General features: G+C 47.4%; 1 protein-coding gene and 1 long non-coding RNA gene across 10 annotated transcripts in view; one reads left to right on the top strand and one right to left on the bottom strand.

Annotated features, from left to right (window-relative positions):
* LOC140429750 (adhesion G protein-coupled receptor L3-like) overlaps window positions 1-25,061 on the top strand; it is a 1,506,492-nt gene that overhangs the window by 231,364 nt on the left and 1,250,067 nt on the right. The gene's annotated exons all lie outside the window — the stretch shown is intronic.
* LOC140430073 (uncharacterized) overlaps window positions 1-25,061 on the bottom strand; it is a 206,992-nt gene that overhangs the window by 127,260 nt on the left and 54,671 nt on the right. The window contains exon 2 of the long non-coding RNA XR_011949310.1: window positions 14,765-14,933. This is a non-coding gene — a long non-coding RNA (uncharacterized lncRNA). The remainder of the gene's footprint in view (window positions 1-14,764; window positions 14,934-25,061) is intronic.

Raw genomic sequence — 25,061 nt, 5'->3', positions numbered from 1 at the left:
AAGGAGAGGTCACCCTGTTGGGAGTTTTTTATAGGCCTCCTAATAGTTCTAGGGATATAGAGGAAAGGATGGCGAAGATGATTCTGGATATGAGCGAAAGTAACAGGGTAGTTATTATGGGAGACTTTAACTTTCCAAATATTGACTGGAAAAGATATAGTTCGAGTACAATAGATGGGTCGTTTTTTGTACAGTGTGTGCAGGAGGGTTTCCTGAAACAATATGTTGACAGGCCAACAAGAGGCGAGGCCACGTTGGATTTGGTTTTGGGCAATGAACCAGGCCAGGTGTTGGATTTGGAGGTAGGAGAGCACTTTGGGGACAGTGACCACAATTCGGTGACGTTTACGTTAATGATGGAAAGGGATAAGTATACACCGCAGGGCAAGAGTTATAGCTGGGGGAAGGGCAATTATGATGCCATTAGATGTGACTTAGGGGGGATAAGGTGGAGAAGTAGGCTGCAAGTGTTGGGCACACTGGATAAGTGGGGCTTGTTCAAGGATCAGCTACTGCGTGTTCTTGATAAGTATGTACCGGTCTGACAGGGAGGAAGGCGTCGAGCGAGGGAACCGTGGTTTACCAAGGAAGTGGAATCTCTTGTTAAGAGGAAGAAGGAGGCCTATGTGAAGATGAAGTGTGAAGTTTCGGTTGGGGCGATGGATAGTTACAAGGTAGCGAGGAAGGATCTAAAGAGAGAGCTAAGACGAGCAAGGAGGGGACATGAGAAGTATTTGGCAGGAAGGATCAAGGAAAACCCAAAAGCTTTCTATAGGTATGTCAGGAATAAGCGAATGACTAGGGAAAGAGTAGGACCAGTCAAGGACAGGGATGGGAAATTGTGTGTGGAGTCTGAAGAGATAGGCAAGATACTAAATGAATATTTTTCGTCAGTATTCACTCAGGAAAAAGATAATGTTGTGGAGGAGAATGCAGAGCCCCAGGCTAATAGAATAGATGGCATTGAGGTACGTAGGGAAGAGGTGTTGGCAATTCTGGACAGGCTGAAAATAGATAAGTCCCCGGGACCTGATGGGATTTATCCTAGGATTCTCTGGGAGGCCAGGGAAGAGATTGCTGGACCTTTGGCTTTGATTTTTATGTCATCATTGGCTACAGGAATAGTGCCAGAGGACTGGAGGACAGCAAATGTGGTCCCTTCGTTCAAAAAGGGGAGCAGAGACAACCCCGGCAACTATAGACCGGTGAGCCTCACGTCTGTAGTGGGTAAAGTCTTGGAGGGGATTATAAGAGACAAGATTTATAATCATCTAGATAGGAATAATATGATCAGGGATAGTCAGCATGGCTTTGTGAAGGGTAGGTCATGCCTCACAAACCTTATTGAGTTCTTTGAGAAGGTGACTGAACAGGTAGACGAGGGTAGAGCAGTTGATGTGGTGTGTATGGATTTCAGCAAAGCGTTTGATAAGGTTCCCCACGGTAGGCTATTGCAAAAAATACGGAGGCTGTAGATTGAGGGTGATTTAGAGATGTGGATCAGAAATTGGCTAGCTGAAAGAAGACAGAGGGTGGTGGTTGATGGGAAATGTTCAGAATGGAGTACAGTCACAAGTGGAGTACCACAAGGATCTGTTCTGGGGCCGTTGCTGTTTGTCATTTTTATCAATGACCTAGAGGAAGGCGCAGAAGGGTGGGTGAGTAAATTTGCAGACGATACTAAAGTCGGTGGTGTTGTCGATAGTGTGGAAGGATGTAGCAGGTTACAGAGGGATATAGATAAGCTGCAGAGCTGGGCTGAGAGGTGGCAAATGGAGTTTAATGTAGAGAAGTGTGAGGTGATTCACTTTGGAAGGAATAACAGGAATGCGGAATATTTGGCTCATGGTAAAGTTCTTGAAAGTGTGGATGAGCAGAGGGATCTAGGTGTCCATGTACATAGATCCCTGAAAGTTGCCACCCAGGTTGATAGGGTTGTGAAGAAGGCCTATGGAGTGTTGGCCTTTATTGGTAGAGGGATTGAGTTCCGGAGTCGGGAGGTCATGTTGCAGCTGTACAGAACTCTGGTACGGCCGCATTTGGAGTATTGCGTACAGTTCTGGTCACCGCATTATAGGAAGGACGTGGAGGCTTTGGAGCGGGTGCAGAGGAGATTTACCAGGATGTTGCCTGGTATGGAGGGAAAATCTTATGAGGAAAGGCTGATGGACTTGAGGTTGTTTTCGTTGGAGAGAAGAAGGTTAAGAGGAGACTTAATAGAGGCATACAAAATGATCAGGGGGTTGGATAGGGTGGACAGTGAGAGCCTTCTCCCGCGGATGGATATGGCTGGCACGAGGGGACATAACTTTAAACTGAGGGGTAATAGATATAGGACAGAGGTCAGAGGTAGGTTCTTTACGCAAAGAGTAGTGAGGCCGTGGAATGCCCTACCTGCTACAGTAGTGAACTCGCCAACATTGAGGGCATTTAAAAGTTTATTGGATAAACATATGGATGATAATGGCATAGTGTAGGTTAGATGGCTTTTGTTTCGGTGCAACATCGTGGGCCGAAGGGCCTGTACTGCGCTGTATTGTTCTATGTTCTATGTTCTTACATCTACTTTAAACCTTGCCCCTCTCACCTTAAACCTATGCCCCCTAGTAATTGACCCCCCTACCTCGGGGAAAAGCCTCTGACTATCCACTCTGTCTATGCCCCTCATAATTTTTTAGACCTCTATCAGGTCACCCCTCAACCTCCTTCGTTCCAGTGAGAACAAACCGAGTTTATTCAACCGCTCCTCATATCTAAATCCTGCTGTATCCTCTGACAGTCCTCATCGCTATCCGCAATTCCACTAACCTTTGTGTCGTCTGCAAACTTACTAATCAGACCAGTTACATTTTCCTCCAAATCATTTATATATACTACAAACAGCAAAGGTCCCAGCACTGATCCCTGTGGAACACCACTGGTCACAGCCCTCCAATTAGAAAAGCATCCTTCCATTGCTACTCTCTGCCTTCTATGACCTAGCCAGTTCTGTATCCACCTTGCCAGCTCACCCCTGATCCCGTGTGACTTCACCTTTTGTACTAGTCGACCATGAGGGACCTTGTCAAAAGCCTTACTGAAGTCCATATAGACAACATCCACTGCCCTACCTGCATCAATCATCTTAGTGACCTCGAAAAACTCTATCAAGTTAGTGAGACATGACCTCCCCTTCACAAAACCATGCTGCCTCTCACTAATACGTCCATTTGCTTCCAAATGGGAGTAGATCCTGTCTCGAAGAATTCTCTCCAGTAATTTCCCTACCACTTAAGTAAGGCTCACCGGCCTGTAGTTCCCTGGATTATCCTTGCTACCCTTCTTAAACAGAGGAACAACATTGGCTATTCTCCAGTCCTCCGGGACATCCCCTGAAGACAGTGAGGATCCAAAGATTTCTGTCAAGGCCCTAGCAATTTCCTCTCCAGCCTCCTTCAGTATTCTGGGGTAGATCCCATTGGGCCCTGGGGACTTATCTACCTTAATATTTTTTAAGACACCCAACACCTCGTCTTTTTGGATCTCAACGTGACCCAGGCTATCTACACACCCTTCTCCAGACTCAACATCTACCAATTTCTTCTCTTTGGTGAATACTGATGCAAAGTATTCATTTAGTACCTCGCCCATTTCCTCTGGCTCCACACATAGATTCCCTTGCCTATCCTTCAGTGGGCCAACCCTTTCCCTGGCTACCCTCTTGCTTTTTATGTACGTGTAAAAAGCCTTGGGATTTTACACGTACATTGGCCACGCTAAGTTGCCCCTTAAATGGAAAAAATGAATTGGGTACTCTAAATTTATTAAAGAAAAATGAATGCACACTTCCTCAAACTATTGGCATCACCTCCATCACCTTTGAGACACATTCTCGAGACCCTTGCCTCGTCATCATCGGCGTATCACCCATCCCATGATCAGCCTGGACCATTTACCCAGGATTCAATTGGTTCCATAGAAGTCTACACCGATCCTCTGAAAGAGCATTCTACCTCAGTCCATTCCCCCACCCTATTCACTTATACTGCACATATTTAGAGTATGAGAGGAAACTGGAGCACCCAGAGGGAACCCACGCAGACACAGGGAGAAAGTGCAAACTCCACACAGACCCAAGGCCAGAATTGAACCTGGGATCCTGGCGCTGTGAGGCAGCAGTTCTAAACACTATGCCACCTTGCAGTCCTGTAAGCAGCCACATTGTTATGCCTGTCTCCAGGTCCTGTGAAGCTGAGTTCTGCTTTCCTCCCTCCATACTCCCAACCCCCATGCCTTGGTCACGTGCAGCACGGTAGTATAAGAATGGGGCGCGGCAGCTTTCATTCAAGCTCCACCAATTTCTACCCCTCCCTGATCCCTCTTGACCCCTCCAATTTAACCATTCTTCTTCTCTCTGTTTCTCTCGAACCTTCTCCCTTCCCCTCCACATTCCTTCTATCCCCTCTGAACCTACACCCACGACTATACCATGCCCACAATGACACCTCCCATTATCTGCGCCACCTGTTTTGTCAGTTATCGTTACCGCAGAAATTAGTTGAGGCCAAAACGTTGTGTAATTTCAAGAAGGAATTAGGTATAGCTCTTAGGGCTAAAGGGACCAAGGTATGTGGAGGGGAAGGCAGGATCAGGGTATTGAACTTGATGATCAACCATGATCATAATGAATGGCAGAGCAGGTCTGAAGGGCCGAATATCCTTCTCCGGCTCCTATTTTCTATGTATCTTTTTATGTATGTAGACCATGACCCTGAATCTGCCAGCCTATCGCACCCAACTCTCTCTTCTCACTAGTGATTGTTCCATCCACTGCCCAGTACCAGTTCCAACTCTAGGACTGCACCGACACTGCCCTTTAGAACCATCTCTCTCCCACCACCCAAGCCTGGAAACCTCCCCACATGGAACATGCAGGGCCCTTCCCTCCCTCCTGCATCACTGCACCCTCTCCTTACCTTCTTGGCTCCGTCCCTGCCTGGACAGTTGCCTCACTGCCCCAGTCTTCCTCAGCCAGCCTCCCTATCCTGTACCCCTTTGATTGTTGCCACCCAATGATCACCTCATTGAACAAGTCCCTCTGGAAAAGAAAAAAACAGTGGCTACTCACTCCAGCTGTAGCACGTTTACTGACAATACATATTGCTCGCTTGTTTGTAGTTTGATTGAGAAGGAGAACATAATTCTAGCAAAATAGCCTTTTAATGAACATGTGTGCAAAAGCATATCCAGGTGTTTGCCGTCTGGTAGCTCGATTTACTTTCGGATTTCCCTGAACTTTGTTTCTTAGTTGCATCCTGCTATTGGGAAGCTGACTTCTGGCCTCCATCTCGATCAACTTCCTCACCTTCCTTTCCGGGAGCAGCATCATGAGCAATAAACTCCTGATATGAGAGCAAGCTAATCACACCTTCAGGGAATACCTCGTCTCTGTTAGGGCCTTCATAGACTCGACATCTCCATGAAATGGAATGTGGATACATAGATTCAAATTGGCAACCATTTTTTGTCTGTGTAGCACAGCATTGTTGCTTCACAGCACCAGGGACCCAGGTTCGATTCCCGGCTTGGGTCACCGTCTGTGCTGAGTCTGTATGTTCTCCCTGTGTCTGCATGTGTTTCCTTCGGGTGCTCCGGTTTCCTCCCACAAGTCCCGAAAGACGTGCTATTAGGTAATTTGGACATTCTGAATTCTCCCTCCGTGTAGGGAGCCTGAACAGGCGCCTGAATGTGGCAACCAGGGGATTTTCACAGGAACTTCATTGCAGTGTTAATGTAAGCCTGCTTATGACACTAATAAAGATTATTATCATTATTTATGTTCCAGTGAAATGTTCCTTTTTTAAAAAAAAGTTTAATACGGGAAACCAGCCAATCAGATTAATTCCGTATCGCATATCTTTACAACACAAGATAAAATATCGCTCTTGAATTGTTCTGAGATAAAGAACAATATTGACTACTCTATCCATAGAATGATGCATAGAAAATAGAAGCGTGAGGAGGACATTTGGCCCTTCAAGTCTGCTGCGTCATTCATTATGTTCATGGCTGATCATCAAGCTCAATACCATGATTCCGACTTGCCTCCTTATTTCTTGATCCTTTTAGCCCGAAGAGCTATATCTAATTCCTTCTTGAAATTGCACATTTTGGCCACAACTACTTTCTGTGGCAGCAAATTCCACAGATTCACAACTCTCTGGGTGAAGATATTTCTCCTCACTTCAGTTCTGAAAGGTTTGCCTCTTATCCTGAAACTATTTTTAAAATTTAAAGTATACAATTCTTTTTGCCCCCCAATTAAGTGGCAATTTAGCATGGCCAATTCACCTACCCTGCATATCTTTGGGCTGTGGGGCCAAGGAAAAATGTGCAAACTCCACTCGGACAGTGACCTGAGGCCTGGATTGAACGCGGGTCCTCAACGCTGAAGCAGCAGTGCTAACCAGTGCACTACCTTACCCCCCCTTATCCTGAAACTGTGACGCCTATTTCTGGACTCCTCCACCATCGGGAATATTCTTTCTGAATCTACCCTGTCTAATCATCGAAACTTATAAAATTCTCCATGAGATCCTCTCTCACTCCTCTAAACTTCAATTGATATAATCCTAACAGTCTTAGACTCGACTATGTTTTCTTTGGTACTTTGGAGAAACACTTTTTTCTCCTTGCTTCACAAACTCATACCTTAAATAACAAAGGTGAAGAGCTGGTCACCTGTGTGCCCTAAATGATCTCTGTTCTCACACTTTTATTTACCTCCTGGGTAAGAAAATCACACTTTTTTTCACCAGGAGCCAATCAATTTGCACTACCTGAAGAGTTTGAGCAGAAACTTAAAACCTCTTCCAGCAAAGGTGACCCTGTTAATTTCTTCTCACTTCACTCAATTTACAAAACAATTACCTCCTCTTCAGAAAGACACAGCAATTGTAATCTTAAAGGGGTGCAATAGGTCACATCATGCTGCACATCATCATCAGCAGAATAATACAAGATCCATCAAATGTTTTAATTCTCCTATCCTTGAACATTGAATGATACCAAGGGTGATCAGCTATGTGTATTAAATTTCTGTCAACCTGGTCACAAGGACTGGTGTTACATGAAATCATCATAAATAATTTGGATTTTTTTCCTGCCAACTTGTCGATGACCTCATCAAGGGACATACGCTCGAAGTTAATGAGCATGACTCAGAGAAGAGAGATGAACTAATATTGGTACAGAGTCATTAACCCAGAATGATTGGGATTCAAGTGTGTATTCATCATCCTCACACTATCAGATAGAGATGCTGCTCTCAATCAATTCCTCTCATCATTAGCGCTCAGCTTTAAACAAAAATAGTCAGGAAAGATTAAAAGGATGTTGGAGATAATCACAGTTCTTTGGAACCTTTTTGATTTTCAAAAAAGGCTGCTTAGCTTGAGAAATTGCATCTAAGTAGGTTTTTATCTTATTAAATTCAGGATTGGTAGGATGATTGTGTCCTCTTGCTGTTACATTCAATCACATTTTCAACAAGTCTGCTGTTTATTTAATTCATTTATATCTATGGACTGGGACCAAATTTTGTGGTATCACACAGCCATTTTACCTTCACAAACCCATCTTTAAGCTCCACTATTCTCGAGGTACTTTCTATGCCCTGAATATTCAGGATGAGATGTGATCAAATTACTTTCCTAAATGAACCAAATAGTGTCTGCCCACCTGGGCTTTGAAAAAATATGAACATTATTAATTAACCTTGATATTAACATGGATCAATATAAACACCCACAGGTTCAACAATTGCTGGTAAGCTCGGGAAATAAACTGAACTATTCCGTGCTCACCTGATTTGCACAGAATGTAATTATATCATCCGTGCCAGGAAGGCCTAGGTTTCTGCTCATTTACAATTAGAACATAGAACATAGAACAATACAGCGCAGTACAGGCCCTTCGGCCCACGATGTTGCACCGAAACAAAAGCCATCTAACCTACACTATGCCATTATCATCCATATGTTTATCCAATAAACTTTTAAATGCCCTCAATGTTGGCGAGTTCACTACTGTAGCAGGTAGGGCATTCCACGGCCTCACTACTCTTTGCGTAAAGAACCTACCTCTGACCTCTGTCCTATATCTATTACCCCTCAGTTTAAAGTAATGTCCCCTCGTGCCAGCCATATCCATCCGCGGGAGAAGGCTCTCACTGTCCACCCTATCCAACCCCCTGATCATTTTGTATGCCTCTATTAAGTCTCCTCTTAACCTTCTTCTCTCCAACGAAAACAACCTCAAGTCCATCAGCCTTTCCTCATAAGATTTTCCCTCCATACCAGGCAACATCCTGGTAAATCTCCTCTGCACCCGCTCCAAAGCCTCCACGTCCTTCCTATAATGCGGTGACCAGAACTGTACGCAATACTCCAAATGCGGCCGTACCAGAGTTCTGTACAGCTGCAACATGACCTCCCGACTCCGGAACTCAATCCCTCTACCAATAAAGGCCAACACTCCATAGGCCTTCTTCACAACCCTATCAACCTGGGTGGCAACTTTCAGGGATCTATGTACATGGACACCTAGATCCCTCTGCTCATCCACACTTTCAAGAACTTTACCATTAGCCAAATATTCCGCATTCCTGTTATTCCTTCCAGAGTGAATCACCTCACACTTCTCTACATTAAACTCCATTTGCCACCTCTCAGCCCAGCTGTGCAGCTTATCTATATCCCTCTGTAACCTGCTACATCCTTCCACACTATCGACAACACCACCGACTTTAGTATCGTCTGCAAATTTACTCACCCACCCTTCTGCGCCTTCCTCTAGGTCATTGATAAAAATGACAAACAGCAACGGCCCCAGAACAGATCCTTGTGGTACTCCACTTGTGACTGTACTCCATTCTGAACATTTCCCATCAACCACCACCCTCTGTCTTCTTTCAGCTAGCCAATTTCTGATCCACATCTCTAAATTACCCTCAATCCCCAGCCTCCGTATTTTGTGCAATAGCCTACCGTGGGGAACCTTATCAAACGCTTTGCTGAAATCCATATACACCACATCAACTGCTCTACCCTCGTCTACCTGTTCAGTCACCTTCTCAAAGAACTCAATAAGGTTTGTGAGGCATGACCTACCCTTCACAAAGCCATGCTGACTATCCCTGATCATATTATTCCTATCTAGATGATTATAAATCTTGTCTCTTATTATCCCCTCCAAGACTTTACCCACTACAGACGTGAGGCTCACCGGTCTATAGTTGCCGGGGTTGTCTCTGCTCCCCTTTTTGAATGAAGGGACCACATTTGCTGTCCTCCAGTCCTCTGGCACTATTCCTGTAGCCAATGATGACATAAAAATCAAAGCCAAAGGTCCAGCAATCTCTTCCCTGGCCTCCCAGAGAATCCTAGGATAAATCCCATCAGGTCCCGGGGACTTATCTATTTTCAGCCTGTCCAGAATTGCCAACACCTCTTCCCTACGTACCTCAATGCCATCTATTCTATTAGCCTGGGGCTCAGCATTCTCCTCCACAACATTACCTTTTTCTTGAGTGAATACTGACGAAAAATATTCATTTAGTATCTCGCCTATCTCTTCAGACTCCACACACAATTTCCCATCCCTGTCCTTGACTGGTCCTACTCTTTCCCTATTCATTCGCTTATTCCTGCCCTTCCTGCCAAATACTTCTCATGTCCCCTCCTTGCTCGTCTTAGCTCTCTCTTTAGATCCTTCCTCGCTACCTTGTAACTATCCATCGCCCCAACCGAAACTTCACACTTCATCTTCACATAGGCCTCCTTCTTCCTCTTAACAAGAGATTCCACTTCCTTGGTAAACCATGGTTCCCTCGCTCGACGCCTTCCTCCCTGTCTGACCGGTACATACTTATCAAGAACACGCAGTAGCTGATCCTTGAACAAGCCCCACTTATCCAGTGTGCCCAACACTTGCAGCCTACTTCTCCACCTTATCCCCCCCAAGTCACGTCTAATGGCATCATAATTGCCCTTCCCCCAGCTATAACACATGTAGAATGTGGGAGTCATTGCCTCGCATCCGAATCATACCTTGACGCCTGGACGCTGTGCTTAGACACTGCGCGAGGCAAAACCACACACAACATCTGAACACCCAGGGGACGGGACACAGCTCCGGGGACATGTCCACAGCCAGAGGGTGGGTGAGCACCACCAGGAGTGGGGGTGCTTGGAGAAATGGGCCAAGGGTCTCGGGGTCAGCCTGCATTGCAGAGGCAAGTGATAGAGGCATCACAATGATTGTGCAAAAAGGAGTTTAATGTGCTGTACAATACCCCACTCCTGGTGGTTCTGGCGGGTGTCCTATGGGGCCGGAGGGGCCCGGCTCACTTGTCGATAACACATGCACAGCCGTGCCACCCTGTCCCATGTACTGTCCCTGAGACACGGCCTCTTCAGAGGGGAGGAACACTGGGGAGCTGGTGCACACCGTCGCCACTCCATGGGACATGTCCGGGTTGGCACTCACTACCCCCTCCTCCTGGTTGGTGCCCATAGGACCTTGGGGTTCAGTTTGGGATGGAGGGCCATCCTCTGGCACTGCCAGCCCTGGCAGCTCCCTAATATCTGCACAATGGTGTCGACGCCCTCGGCGATGCTCCTGAGTGACTGGGACATGCTCTGCAGTGCCTTGGCAATGCCCACCTGCGACTGGGACAAGCTCTGCAGTGCCTCGGCCATGCCCATCTAAGAGTAGGACATGTCCCGCTGAACCTCATCAAGGTCGGCCTGGTACTGGGTGACATCCACCAGCGAGTCAGACATTCTGTCCAGACCCTTAGCCATGGCCATCACCAACTGCATGACGCTTTGGACACTTCCACTCATGGTGCTGACATCATGCACCAGGTTTGCCACTGTGGACGCCGCCCTAGCAGTGTTGGCCTTGGTGCCACTCATTGCCAGAGCCATCTCCTGTGCCCATAGTCTCTGGGACTCCTCCAAGCTGCTATGGATACATAGATACATAGAAGATAGGAGCAGGAGGAGGCCTTTTGGCCATTCGAGCCTGCTCCGCCATTCATCGCGATCATGGCTGATCATCCAACTCCATAGCCTAATCCTGCTTTCTCCTCATAGCCTTTGATCCCATTCTCCCCAAGTGCTATATCCAGCCGCCTCTTGAATATATTCAAAGTTTTAGCATCAACTACATACTGTGACAATGAATTCCACAGGCTCACCACTCTTTGGGTGAAGAAATGTCTCCTTATCTCTGTCCGAAATGGTTTACCCTGAATCCTCAGGGTACCCCTGGTTCTGGACACACCCATCATTGGTAACACCTTCCCTGCATCTACCCTGTCTCGTCCTGTTAGAATTTTATATGTCTCTATGAGATCCCCCCTCATTCTTCTGAACTCCAGTGAGAACAATCCCAACCTAGTCAATCTCTCCTCATATGACAGTCCCGCCATCCCTGGAATGAGTCTGGTAAACCTTCGCTGCACTCCCTCGAGAGCAAGAACATCCTTCCTCAGGGAAGGAGACCAAAATTGCACACAATACTCCAAGCGTGGCCTTACCAAGGCCCTGTACAATTGCAGCAACAAATCCCTGCTTCTATACTCGAAACCTCTTGCAATGAAGGCCAACATACCATTAGCCTTCTTTACCACCTGCTGCACCTGCATGCTTACCTTCAGCGAATGGTGCACAAGGACACCCAGGTCCCGCTGCACACTCCCCTCTCCCAATTTACAACCATTCAGGTAGTAGTCTGCCTTCCTGTTTTTGCTGCCAAAATGAATAACCTCACACTTATCCAAATTATACTGCATCTGCCATTGGTTTGCCCACTCGCCCAACCTGTCCAGATCTTGCTGTAGGATGTGAACAACAAACAAAAAAAATTACAGCACAGGAACAGGCCCTTCGGCCCTCCCACCCTGTGCCAATCCAGATCTCTGCATCCTCGTCACAATTCACCCTCCCACCTAATTTGGTATCATCTGCAAGCTTTGAGATGTTACATTTTGTTCCTTCATCCAAATCATTAATATATATTGTGAATAGCTGAGGTCCCAGTACTGATCCCTGTGGTACCCCACTGGTTACTGACTGCCAATTTGAAAAGGACCCATTAATCCCTACTCTTTGTTTCCTCTCTGCCAACCAGTTTTCTATCCACCTCAATACATTTCCCGCAATCCCATGCGCTTTAATTTTGCACAATAATCTCTTATGCGGGACTTTGTCAAACGCTTTCTGAAAGTACAAATATACCACATTGACTGCTTCCCCTTGTCAACTGTACTGGTTACATTCTTCAAAGAATTCCAACAGATTTGTCAAGCATGATTTTCCCTTCATAAATCCATGCTGACTCTGACTGATCCTGCCACTGCTTTCTAAATGTTCCGCTATAAAGTCCTTGATAATGGATTCAAGCATTTTCCCCACTACCAATGTTAGGCTTACTGGTCTATAATTCCCTGCTTTCTCTCTACCTTCCTTTTTGAATATCGGAGTGACGTGAGCTACCCTCCAATCTGCAGGGACAGTTCCAGAGTCTATAGAATGCTGGAAGATGACCACCAATGCATCCACTATTTCCAGAGCCACCTCCTTAAGCATTCTGGGATGCAGATTCTCAGGCCCTGGGGATTTATCCGCCTTCAATCCCATCAGTTTTCCCAGCACCATTTCTCTACTAATGTCGATCTCCCTCAGTTCTTCCCTCTCACTAAACCTTTCATTCTCCAACATTTCTGGGATCTGATTTGTGTCCTCATTTGTGAAGACAGAACCGAAGTAAATTGCTCAGCAATTTCTTTGTCCCATATTATGCATTCCCCTGTTTCTGTCTGTAGTGGGCCTACATTTCTCTTTACCAATCTCTTTCTCTTCACATATCTGTAGAAACTCTTAGTGTTAGTCTTTATGTTCCCTGCATGCTTCCTTTCGTACTGTACTTTCCCCTTCTTAATCAATCCCTTCTTCCTTCTTTGCTGAATTCTAAATTGCTCCCAATCCTCAGACCTATTATTTTTCTTGGCCAATCTGTATGCTTCTTCCTTGGATCGGATACTATTTCTAATTTCCTTTGTAAGCCATGGATTGGCCCTCTTACCCCCTTTGCTTTTGTGCCAGACAGAAATGACCAATTGCTGTAATTCCTCCATGCGTTCCTTGAATGTTTGCTTTTGTCTGTCCACTGTCATCCCTTTAAGTAATTCTCCCCAATCTATCAAGGCCAACTCACGCCTCATATCCTCATAGTTCCCTTTATTAAGATTCAGCACCCTAGTCTCCGAATCAACTACTTCACTCTCCATCTTGATAATAAATTCTATCATGTTATGGTCGCTCATCCCCAAGGGGTCTTGTACAGCCAGATTGGCAATAATTCCCTTCTCATTACACAGTACCCAGTCTAAGATGGCCTGCTCTCTAGTTGGTCCACATATTGGTCAAGAAAACCCTCCTCTATGGCATTGTGGCTAATTTGATTTGCCCAATCTATGTGAAGATTAAAATCACCCATGATCACCGATATTCCCTTATTACATGCATCACTAATTTCTTGTTTAATGCCATTCCCAACCTCACCTGGATCTGCTGGAGTGACACTGACATTTACCTCTGAATGTACCGGTCACTTCCTATTATCTCCATCAGCTCCGGGTAATCCACTTCCAGAGGCTCAGCATCAGGCTGTGACCCAGCTGGGTCCTGAGATCCAGCAGCCCTCAGACTGCTGTCTGGCCTGGGGATTCCTGCCTTCACCTAATGCGCATCATCAGCAGTGCGGTGCTCACCAGATTGTGCCCTAGCCGCCTGACCATGAATATTTCCCATCGAGGTGTGTGTATCTGTGCTGGCACTGAAGGCCAGTCCTCCTGGTCACACCCCCGAGCTGACGGCTGCCACCACCTCATCCCAGGCAGCATTGGCTTCCTTGTCGCTTACCCTCTGGCCCTCGGGGCGAACAGGACATCCCTCCTGGCCTAATCCCCTAATCACAACATTCCGGCGCCCGTTCGGGTACACTGAGGAAGAATTCAGAATGTCCAATTCACCCAACCAGCATATCTTTGGGACTGTGGGAGGAAACCGGAGCACCCGAAGGAAATCCACGCAGACTGGGGGAGAACGTGCAGGCTCCGCACAGACAGTGACCCAAGCCGGGAATCGAACCCGGGTCCCTGTGAAGCAACCATGAAAAGTAGAGTGGTTGGGGGGGGGGAGATCGGGTGGAGGTGGGGTGGAGATGGAGGAGACTGACTTACTGAAATCTGTATTGGTAAGATTGAGAAGCTAGCAAAGCCACTTGGGAAGAAGAATCAATGGCTTTCTCTGTTGCCAGGGTGAGATTTATTTCAGGAAAACTGACTTGCAGAGCTGAACTGTTCAAATGAATACAGCTATTTTTTTTGTACAGCCGAATGCACAAAGGCTGCAGTTTATCAGAATGAATAGTGACTGTCTGAGAAATTAAGTGAAACTTGATGGGCCTGTTATGTTGTTCCATAGACTTCTAAGCGATACCACAGTCAGGCTCTTGCATTCACTTTATTGTTAATGGCAGTTTATTTAAAGAGCAGCAAAACAGGATTGACTGGCAGATTAATGAACAACAGTCCTATCAGAGTTGTGAGATTGCTCATCTCTTGAGCTTTTATTCAAAGTTTATATGGATGCAGACTCCTGGAACAATTCCACCTGACCATCTGTTGGAGGAAATTTGAAAATTACATTTTTACCAGGTCCTCAGGAAGTTTCGTGGCTCCCCGGCCAGTTCTGGCATAACTTGTGTTGGCCGGATTTGGCTGCTTGCCATTTTGTTTTTGTTCCCTCTCCATTCTTAGTTGTTGTTCCTCAATGGGTTTGACCATCTTGCATTCAAACAAAAGGTTTTAAAATGTCCAACATCTGGATGTAGAACAAATGAACAAAATCTTTCTTTCCCCAGCAAATTCTAGCCTAAAACTTCAACATTTCTGTCAACAAGTTTGGGTGTTTCCTCTTGGATTTGTCTGAAACAGGTGGAATTACTGTTGGAAAGACTTTCAAAATTGGCCTTGTTGAATTCGAGGACATCTGTGTGGTAGTCACCACTAGCAGTATTATATGTATTACAGTAAGACACATATAATAGAGGTCCATGGGTAAATCCCTGCCTGCTGGCTCCGCCCAGTAGGCGGCGTATAAATGTGTGTGCTCGCCGGTGCTGCAGCCATTCTGGTAGCAGCTACAGGAGGCACAACATCTTTAAAATGTTCAATAAAGCCTCAATTATTCCACTACTCTCGTCTTTGTGATAATTGATAGTGCATCAATCTGCCAAGGCAACGGCACGAGTACAGCCCTCAGTGATGTTAGAAGTGTAAAATTTGCTCGTGCCCTGTACAAAATAGTGCATGTGTTAATGTCAGAGAATGGCTGTAATGCCTTATGTGGTTATTCTCATATTAGAAATGGTGAGGTAGTTAGGGTAATTAGAGGCTCTAATGATACACCCCTGGAATTGTAGCTTTTCATCAATAGGCAATTTCAGAAAAGGCAGGAAAAAAATCAAATTAAAACTCAATTAAACTTTGAAAAGTAACGTTCTTGCCATCCCATGGAATAGCTGTGGTTAAACTTCAATACAAATCCTTTGTGCACAGTGCACAATTGAAAATCCTGAGAGAACATTAATTTTTCCTTCAAGAACTTCAATTAAAATCACACAACTGTGAGCTATTGCATTCATAATATTTTTGAAAAAGCCTGTCTTCCAATCTCTGCACCATTAATTATCTCTTATTTTCAAAGTAAAGGCTGCCTCTTTTTCCTCATCTACTTATTGCCTAACATCTGTATTTATTAGTGCAATCATGTGGCTGCCAGATGGAGGTTTGGGACAACTTGTGTCTCTTTTAGGGAGGGCGGCCACAACTTGTGCCAACTCAAGCACTTGACTGGTCAGCAATTCCCTCTGGATCAAGCATTCCTGGAGCAGAAATGTCAGCAGCTCTTCTGTATTCTGTATGGACTTCTGCTCCCAAAACCTTCAATCAACATCCTAATGTTTTAAACCCTTTTATGATTTCGCCCCTCAACATATCTAATGTCGGGCCTCACAACTTCCCTCCCCCACCCAAACTCCATTCCTATAACTCTGGCCTCTTGTACATTCCTTCCCACCCCCATCACCTGATCATTAGTGGCTGTGGCTTCAGCTGCCTTATGCACGATCAATTACACAAAGATGAGAGTAGGATGTAATCGAGGCTTTATTACATTGAGATGTGTGGCCTCCTACAGCAGCTGACGAAATGGCTGCTCTACTGGGAGCACACATGTTTATACTCCGCCTACTGGGTGGAACCAGCTGGCAGGGATCTACCCCCGTACCTGTAGTACAGGGGCCTTACCGTAAAGCACCTATATCAGCATCCTATCGATACAATATATACATCAGTGGTGACTACCACATTCACCCCCTGTTAAAAGAAATGAGTCCGGCGAGGGTGGTGGAGAACTATATACAGAAAGTTGTGTTTTAAAAGTACAGATAATATTACAAATTCAGGCGGACCGGTCCCTTGATCTTGCGTTGAGAGCACCGCAGTGCTGGTGTCGACTCCGGCGGCGGCTTGGTCTCCGGTGACTCCAGGAGCGTGTTGAAATCCTCTTCGTCCCCGGGTGTGAGCAAAGGGAGGACGGATTGTCTCGGAACGGGGGCTGTGGTGGGGTGTGCTGGGGGGGGGGGGGGGGGGTTGGTTGGTTGGTTGGTTTGGGGGGGGGGGGGGGACCAGCTGGTGCCAGGTCCCTGAGGGAGACTGTGTCTTGGCGGCCGTCGGGGTACGCTACGTAGGCGTACTGCGGTTTGACGTGAAGTAGCTGTACTCTCTCAACCAACAGGTCCGCCTTGTGGAGTCAGACGTGTCTATGGAGGAGAACAGGTCCTGGGGCTGCCAGCCATGTTGGGAGCAAGATCCCAGAGGTGGACTTCCTAGGGAAGGCAGAGAGACGTTCATGGGGGGTTTCATTAGACGTGGTGAACAGGAGCGACCAAAAGGAGTGAAGTGCGTCGGGGAGGACCTCCTGCCAGCGGGAGGCCGGGAGATTTCTGGACTGTAGGGCCAGCTGGACGGCCCTCAAGACCGTCCCATTCTCCCTCTCCACATGCCCGTTTCCCCTGTGGTTGTAGCTGGTCCTCCTGCTCGAGGCAATGCCCCTGTTGAGCAGGGACTGGCGCAGCTCATCGCTCATGAATGAGGATCCCCGGTCGCTGTGGACGTAGGCGGGGAAGCCGAACCGAGCGAAGATGGTCTTGAGGGCTTTGATGACGGTGGCAGACGTCATGTCGGGGCATAGGACGGCAAAGGGAAATCGGTAATATTCATCGACCACACTGGGAAAGTACGTGTTGCGGTCGGTGGAGGGGAGGGGCCTTTGAAGTCCACGCTGAGGCGTTCAAAGGGGCGGGAGGTCTTCACCAGGCGCGCACGGTCTGGCCGGTAGAAGTGCGGTTTACACTCCGCGCAGACCTGGCAGTCTCTGGTGATCGCCCTGACTCCTCGATGGAGTAGGGCAGGTTGCGGGCCTTGATGAAATGGTAAAAACGTGTGCCCCCTGGGTGACCGAGGTTGTCGTGTAGGGCCCGGAGTCGGTCCACTTGTGCGCTGGCCCATGTACCTCGGGATAGGGCATCGGGGGGCTCGTTGAGCTTACCGGGGCGATACAAAATCTCGTAATTGTAGGTGGCGAGCTCGATCCTCCACCTCAAGATTTTATCGTTTTTGATCTTGCCCCGCTGTGTGTTATTAAACATGAATGCAACCGACCGTTGGTCAGTGAGGAGAGTGAATCTCCTGCCGGACAGGTAATGCCTCCAATGCCGCACAGCTTCAACGATGGCTTGGGCCTCTTTTTTGACGGAGGAGTGCCGAATTTCGGAGGCATGGAGGGTGGGGGAAAAGAATGCCACCCTGCCTCGTTGAGGGTGGCGGCCAGAGCGACGTCTGATGCATCGCTCTCGACTTGGAAGGGGAGCATCTCGTTGACTGCGTGCATCGCGGCCTTGGCGATGTCGGCCTTGATACGGTTAAAGGCCTGGTGAGCCTCAGCCGTCAGAGGAAAAACAGTGGATTGAATGAGTGGGCGGGCATTGTCCGCATATGTTTTGGACCCACTGGGCGTCATACGAAAAGAACCCCAGGCAACGTTTGAGGGCCTTGGAGCAGTGGGGGAGGGCAAGTTCCATGAGGGGGCGCATGCGATTGGGGTCGGGCCCCAGAACTCCGTTCTGGACCACATAGCCGAGGATGGCTAAGCGGTTTGTGCAGAACACGCACTGCTCCTTGTTATACGTGAGGTTGAGGAGAGTGGCGGTGTGGTGAAATTTGGCAAGGTTGGCGTCATGGTCCTGCTGGTCGTGGCCGCAGATGGTGACGATATCCAGGTACGGGAAAGTGGCCCGCAGCCCGTACCGGTCAACTATTCGGTCCATCTCCTGTTGGAAGACCGAGACCCGGTGGTGACGCCGAAGGGAACCCTAAGAAAGTGGTCAAGGCGGCCGCCTGCCTCGAACGCAGTGTATGGGCAGTCCGCCTTGTGGATGGGGTGCTGGTGGTAGGCCAATTTCAGGTCTACTGTTGAGAAGACCCGGTACTGTGCAACCTGATTGACCATATCCGATATGCGTGGGAGGGGGTACTCATCGAGCTGCGTGTACCGATTGATGGTCTGACTGTAGTCAACGACCATCCTGTTTTTCTCCCCAGTTTTGACCACTACCACTTGGGCTTAATGCTGTACCTGCAAATCCATCTCGACTTTTATTGAGGCCAGACTGACGGGTAAAGTAATTTGGGATTTGTCAGGCTCTCCAGGGGCTGTTGCTGGCCTCGATCATGCCTTCCCGAAGCAGCCGCTGGACTTCAGACCTGATGATGGTCCTGTCCTGGGCGCTGTACCGTCTGCTCCTGGGTTTGCAATCCGGGGTTAGGTTTGCAAAAAGGGAATGTGGGTCGACCTTGAGGGTCGCGAGGCTGCACACAGTAAGGGGTGGTAGGGGCCCGCCGAATTTCAGGGTTAGGCTCTGGAGGTTGCACTGGAAGTCCAGGCCGCGTAGCAAGGCAGCGCAGAGGTTGGGGAGGATGTAGAGGTGGACGCCCCTGAGCTCCACGCCCTGGACAGTGAGAATGGTGATGCAGTACCCTCGGATCGCCACGGAGTGGGACCCGGAGGCCAGGGAGATTCTCTGGTTAGCGGGGTGTACCGTGAGGGAGCAGCGCCTTACCGTATCAGGGTGAATGAAGCTCTGTGCTCCCGGAGTCCAGCAGGCAGGAGATCTCGTGCCCGTTGAGCTTCACTTTAGTTGAAGCAGTCGTGAGGTTGTGTGGTCGAGACTGGTCAATCGTGACCGAGGCGAGATGCGGCTGGTCGTTGGCGGTTGCATGCGATGAGCGGCCAGATGAGGTGCCCGGCGGGCATGGGTCCTGAGTCGGGTAAGATGGCAGCGCCCAAGGGCCGCATGTGTCATGGGGGAAGCAAGATGGCGGCGCCCATTGGTCCTGGGAGGATCAAGATGGCGCGTCCACGGGCCGCACATGTTGCGAGTCGGACAAGATGACGGCGTCCACTGGCCGCTCGTGGTCCTAGGAGGGGAAGATGGCGGTGCCCACTGGCTGCATGTGGGGGGATGCTGGGACAATAGCGGCGATTGAGCAGGCCTGGCACACTGCAGCGGAATGTCCCTTTTTGCCACAGGCCTTGCAGAGGGCACTCCGCGCCGGGCAACGCTGTCGGGGGTGTTTTGACTGCCCACAGGAGTAGCATTTGGGTCCCCCCAGGGTTGGTTGGCTGCCGCGCGGCACAGGCGTGGTATTGGCTGAGGGCGGTCGCTGGTGGGGTGGCCGTCTGCGGAGGCCACGAAGCACAGTGGGAGTGGGCCGCACGGTCGGGGGCAAAGGCCTGAATGTAGCGTGATGCGACTGAGTGAAAGCGCTAGTTTTTTGGTCGCTGCCAGGTCGAGCGTGGCCCCCTCTAAGAGGCACTGGTGAATGTAGTCAGACCCTATGCCCATAACAAATGTGTCTCTCATTAGCAGATTCGAGTGGTCCGTGGCCAACGGACACAGTCACAGTCTCTAACTAGGGGGAGCAGGGTGCGCCAGAAATCTTCCACCGACTTACCGGGAAGTTGACGCCGCGTGGATAGGAGGTGCCTGGTGTAGAGTGTGTTCGTCCGCTGAGCGTAGTTTTCCTTCAGTAGCGCCATGGCCTCTGCGTAGGTCGGCGCTTCCTGGACTAGTGGAAAGACGTTGGAGCTCAGCCGCGTGTAAAGGATCTGGAGCTCCTGTTCTTCTGGATTTTCGTCTGGCGCAGACCCGATGTACGCTTCAAAACAGGCCAATGTTCAAAGTCCTTTTTGGCGTGGTCTGCTTGCGGATGCAGCTGCAGGTGATCCGGCTAGATGCGGAGATCCATCTTCTGAAAAACTCATTATAACTTGATGCACGATCAATTACACAAAGACGAGATGTAATCAAGGCTTTATTACACTGAGATGTGTGGCCTCCTACAGCAGCTGACGAAATAGCTGCTGTACTGGGAGCACACATATTTATACTCCGCCTACTGGGCGGAACCAGCAGGCAGGGATCTACCCCCTTACCTGTAATACAGGGGCCTTACTGTAAAGCACCTATATCAACATCCTATATATACATCAGTGGTGACTACCACACTGCCCAAGCCCTGTGCTTTCAAACTTAACCCGGAAGCCAAAGCAGCTCCCTCTCCTTTAAAGAGCTTGCTTGACCAAGTCAGTACTCCTTATGATTTGGGGTGCCTTTTCCTACAGAACAAAGTGCTGCACTGCACTTCAGCTTTAAATTGCAAAGTTTGAAGTTATCAAAAGCAACAGCAATTCACTGGTTCAGCTCAGAGTAAACACTTGGGTGATTTGATTTTCCTTGCTTCAGATGCTCAAGAAGCAGCTCCACCTTGCCCAAGCAAAAAAAGGGTTTCTTTTGAACAGCCCTGGCAAAGCTCTGCCTTTGAAGGTACTGAAGTTCTGTACTGAAGGAGCAGAAGAAGGTCAGGATATTTTCTGTCCATGCAACTGCTGGCCCACCTTTATGAGCCGGATAAGGGGCGAAATTCTCCTACCCGCCCCGCCACATTTCTGCGTCGACCGGCCGGCTGGAGTCTCCGTAATACCGGCCGGTCAATGGGGTTTCCCATTGTGGGGCAGCCCCACGCCGTCGGGAAACCCCCCGGTGCCGGCAGAACGGAGACTCCCGCCGGCGGAGAATGACGCCCAAGATTTCTCTTTGCTCACATATAAATTAATTATTTTCTGTGATGTAGGGAAGGTACAGCAGTGAAAGTGGCAAATTGGGGCAAGATGAGAGCTCCACACTTGTTATAAACTTGTTTTAAATTGCATCAGAAACTGGGCAAGGTTAATTCCTCCTCATCATGTGCCAGGCTCAGCCTAATTCAATTTAAGGTGGTCCACCGGGCACACATGACGGCAGCGAGAATGAGCAAGTTTTTTTGGGTAGAAGACAGTTGTATGAGGTGCAAGGGCAGCCCTGCAAACCATGTCCACATGTTTTGGGCATGCCCGGAGCTTAGAGAGTTCTGGCAAGGGTTCGCGAGGGCAATGTTCAAGGTGCTTAACACACAGGTGGTGCCGAGTCCAGAGATAGCGATCTTTGGAGTGTCAGAAGACCCAGGAGTTCAGGGGGTGAAAGAGGCCGGCGTCTTGGCCTTTGCCTCCCTAGTAGCCCGGAGATAGATTTTGTTAATGTGGAGGGACTCAAAGCCCCCGAGTGTAGAGACTTGGGTTAACGATATGTCTGGGTTTCTCAGCCTCGAGAAAATAAAGTTTGCCTTAAGACGGTCTACGCTAGGGTTCTCTCGGAGGTGGCAGTCGTTCGTCGACTTTCTCGGGGAAAATTAAAATGTCAGCAACAGCAATCCGTAGGTGGGGGGTGGGGTGGGGGTGAGTTCTTCATTGGGATGGTGTGGGAAGACTGAGTCGCGTGGGGTAATGTCTATTTAAGTGTTATTGTATATTCTCTTTTTGCACTATGTTAATGTTCACTCTAGTTTGTTTTGTTATTATTGTTCCTACTGTCTTATTATGAAAAATTCTGCAAAACCTTAATAAAAATAATTTTAAAAAATAAAATAAATTGCATCAGAAACCTCAGACACATCTTCTGAATGACCAGAGGCAGCTTTAGCTGTTTGTGAGCTATGATACTGTGTTGGTAGCAGAGCAGTTTACAGAACAGGTGACTAAAATTGGTCATACCTGCAGTTGTGTGGGGACACTGGTGTTTTGTTGTGATTCTGTTTTTATTTTGGTCAGCCTTTTGTATTGTCAGTTCTTATGTAAATTTACTCTTGTGTGATCTCGGTAAAGGGAGAGTCTTGAACATTTGATTTGAACATTTTAAAATGCCTTTTGTTTTGACTTTTGTGTCTTTTAATGTCTATATTTAGATTATTTTACGAAGGTCTTTGTCTCTCCCAAAAGCCTGGGTTTGAAGTTAATCATTTTGAAAGCAAAGAACCTCTCAGGGAAATGGATAGAAGATGTGAGTGTGATAGGAGTGGGGAAATGGATGGAAACTTGAGTCACAGTGGAGCAGGGGCAGAGATACAGGCTCTGTAATATCCCATACCGGACTTATGGGTGGAAATGATCATCTTCCCCGTGGTTCTCGCGGAGTACAAGCTCCCCCACTAAAGGGAGGGGTAACTCCATTCAGCGATGTATAAAAGGTCGGCCAGTGAGACACCGACCGTGGAGAGACCCGGTAGGGATGTACTGGGCGTTGTATATAACGTAACTGCAAATAAACCAAAGTTCCTTATTCTTACACAGTGTGGACTCTCCATGTCTTTATTAAAGGTTCAGTGCATAATTCAATGGGGCAATGACAGGCGGAAGGAAATGGATATTGGAATGACCTAATTCTGTTTGTTAGGCTAATTGGACCAGGGCAGCATTACAATCTCTGTTTTACAGCAACCATGGAGGAAATATGCCCCAGTTACGGCAAGGCGATTTTCTGGTGCTCCTTTCTCTGCAGCACCATGTCATGTCCCCACAATCTCCATCTCCAAAATGATACATAAAAAGCTGAAAAAAGTTGAAGGAGAGACAGAACCAGAGTAGATGAGACAGAGAAAAGAACAGCAGCGAGGTGACTTTCGATTAGAAATGTGGGTGGCCTTTATTGGGTTGATTTTCCATTGGAAGCCACACTTGCTTTACACACCAAGAGACCAAAGCTTTTTGAGAGTCATACCTCATTTGGTTATAAGTAGGTTATGAGTGTTGGTCTCCTTGGCTTGATGAATTCTCTTTTTTTTAAACCCAAATTCACCTAGTTTTGAGTGACTTGCACTTATTATAAACAATCTTGCAGCTGAAACAGGTGACCATCTCAGCCACCCATGCAAAATTCCGAATAAAAGTGATGGCAGTCTTACTGGGATGGAGCAGGAAGTGGTACAGTGCTTATTCAGTTAATCTAAATGTCATAGAAGGAAGCCATTCGGCTCATTGAGTCTTTAATGTTGAAAGCTATGTCGGAACATTGATCATTGATGGATTAGTGAATTAATTTGATCTATTTTAGATAGAGGATCTGGATCGGCGCAGGCTTAGAGGGCCGAAGGGCCTATTCCTGTGCTGTAATTTTTCTTTGTTCCCTGTAGTTAGCCTTCCCAAAATGAATTTTTCAGAATAGGTACATTTCCATGCCCTGCTTTGGAAAACACTTCCTTAAGCAGAAGATAAATCAAATGTAATTTTTTGTTTCTACTTGGTCTACAAGCTGATAATGACTTGGATTAGGACCTATGCCTGTACAAAACCATTACTTTGGTTACTTTTCGGTGGTCATTTATTTGCAGACATGGTGGAATTGTAAAAGACCTGAGGCATCCTGTCTTCCTATAGTTTCAACAGTGATCTTTGCACAAGATGCAGTGCTTTATTGTTTTTTTGTTTTCCACCCGTAGTAATTTTATCTCTTGCATTCCTTGCAAAAATTGTTTTGTTACCTACTTTGTTCAGCACCTGTCTTAGTGTTATCATGTGGTTAACTGCTGCCTGTTTCAAGAGTACAGCCATTGTGTGATTTGAATATGGTCTGTTGGACAAGGAATGCACAATAGGTATTTCCATGCATCAGGGCCCGGTTTGGTGTTTGTTTTCTTTCTGGTTACTGAGACCCCAGCTGCTTGGCAAAATGTGACACTGGCACAAATCCATATGTTTGAATCATCTTACAATGCCTGAAAGGTCGACATGAATTAGCGAGCAGCTAGAAACTAGATTCAAAGTAGAATCTAGGCAAGCTGGGAAGGAGAGGAGAGAAATTTCTTCTCTTTCAGTAATGTTTCTGGTTGCAATTTTAGATTTGCAAGAAAGACAGATGTGCATTTACATAGCTCATTTCACAACTTCAGGATATCCTAAAGATTTAGCCCTGTTTACTCTAGCCAATGAAGTAACTTTGAAGTGTCATCCCGATAGGTGATGATACATGTAAGGCGTTTGTTCTCATTGAGTGAAGATTACTACCATAGAATATGGTTTCAATGTGTATTGACCCCTTTGTATTATGTTCCCTTGGAGACCTGTATGTTTGGTTTGGTACATAGATACATAGATTTGCAGAAGATAGCACGAGGATACCTTTTGGCCCTTCAAGCCTGCTCCGCCATTTATCACGATCATGGCTGATCATCCAACTCAATAGCCTAATCCTGCTTTCTCCTCATAACCTTTGATCCTATTCTCCCCAAGTGCTATATCTAGCCGCCTTTTGAATATATTTTAGCATCAACTATTTCCTGTGGTAATGAATTCCACGGACTCACCACTCCTTGGGTGAAGAAATGCCTCCTCATCTCTGTCTGAAATGGTTTGCCACAGATAGGGCAGGTGGAGATCGATGAGATGGGTGGATGGGACATTCAGGATTCTATGGGATCTTTCCGCTGCTTACGCTTGGCCTCCATGTGCTCTGCTCGG

Source organism: Scyliorhinus torazame, chromosome 9 (genome assembly GCF_047496885.1).
Source record: "Scyliorhinus torazame isolate Kashiwa2021f chromosome 9, sScyTor2.1, whole genome shotgun sequence".
In the NCBI taxonomy this organism is placed as follows: Eukaryota; Metazoa; Chordata; class Chondrichthyes; order Carcharhiniformes; family Scyliorhinidae; genus Scyliorhinus; species Scyliorhinus torazame.
Note: the sequence above shows the minus strand (reverse complement) of the source record. Positions and strands in the feature narration are given on the sequence as shown.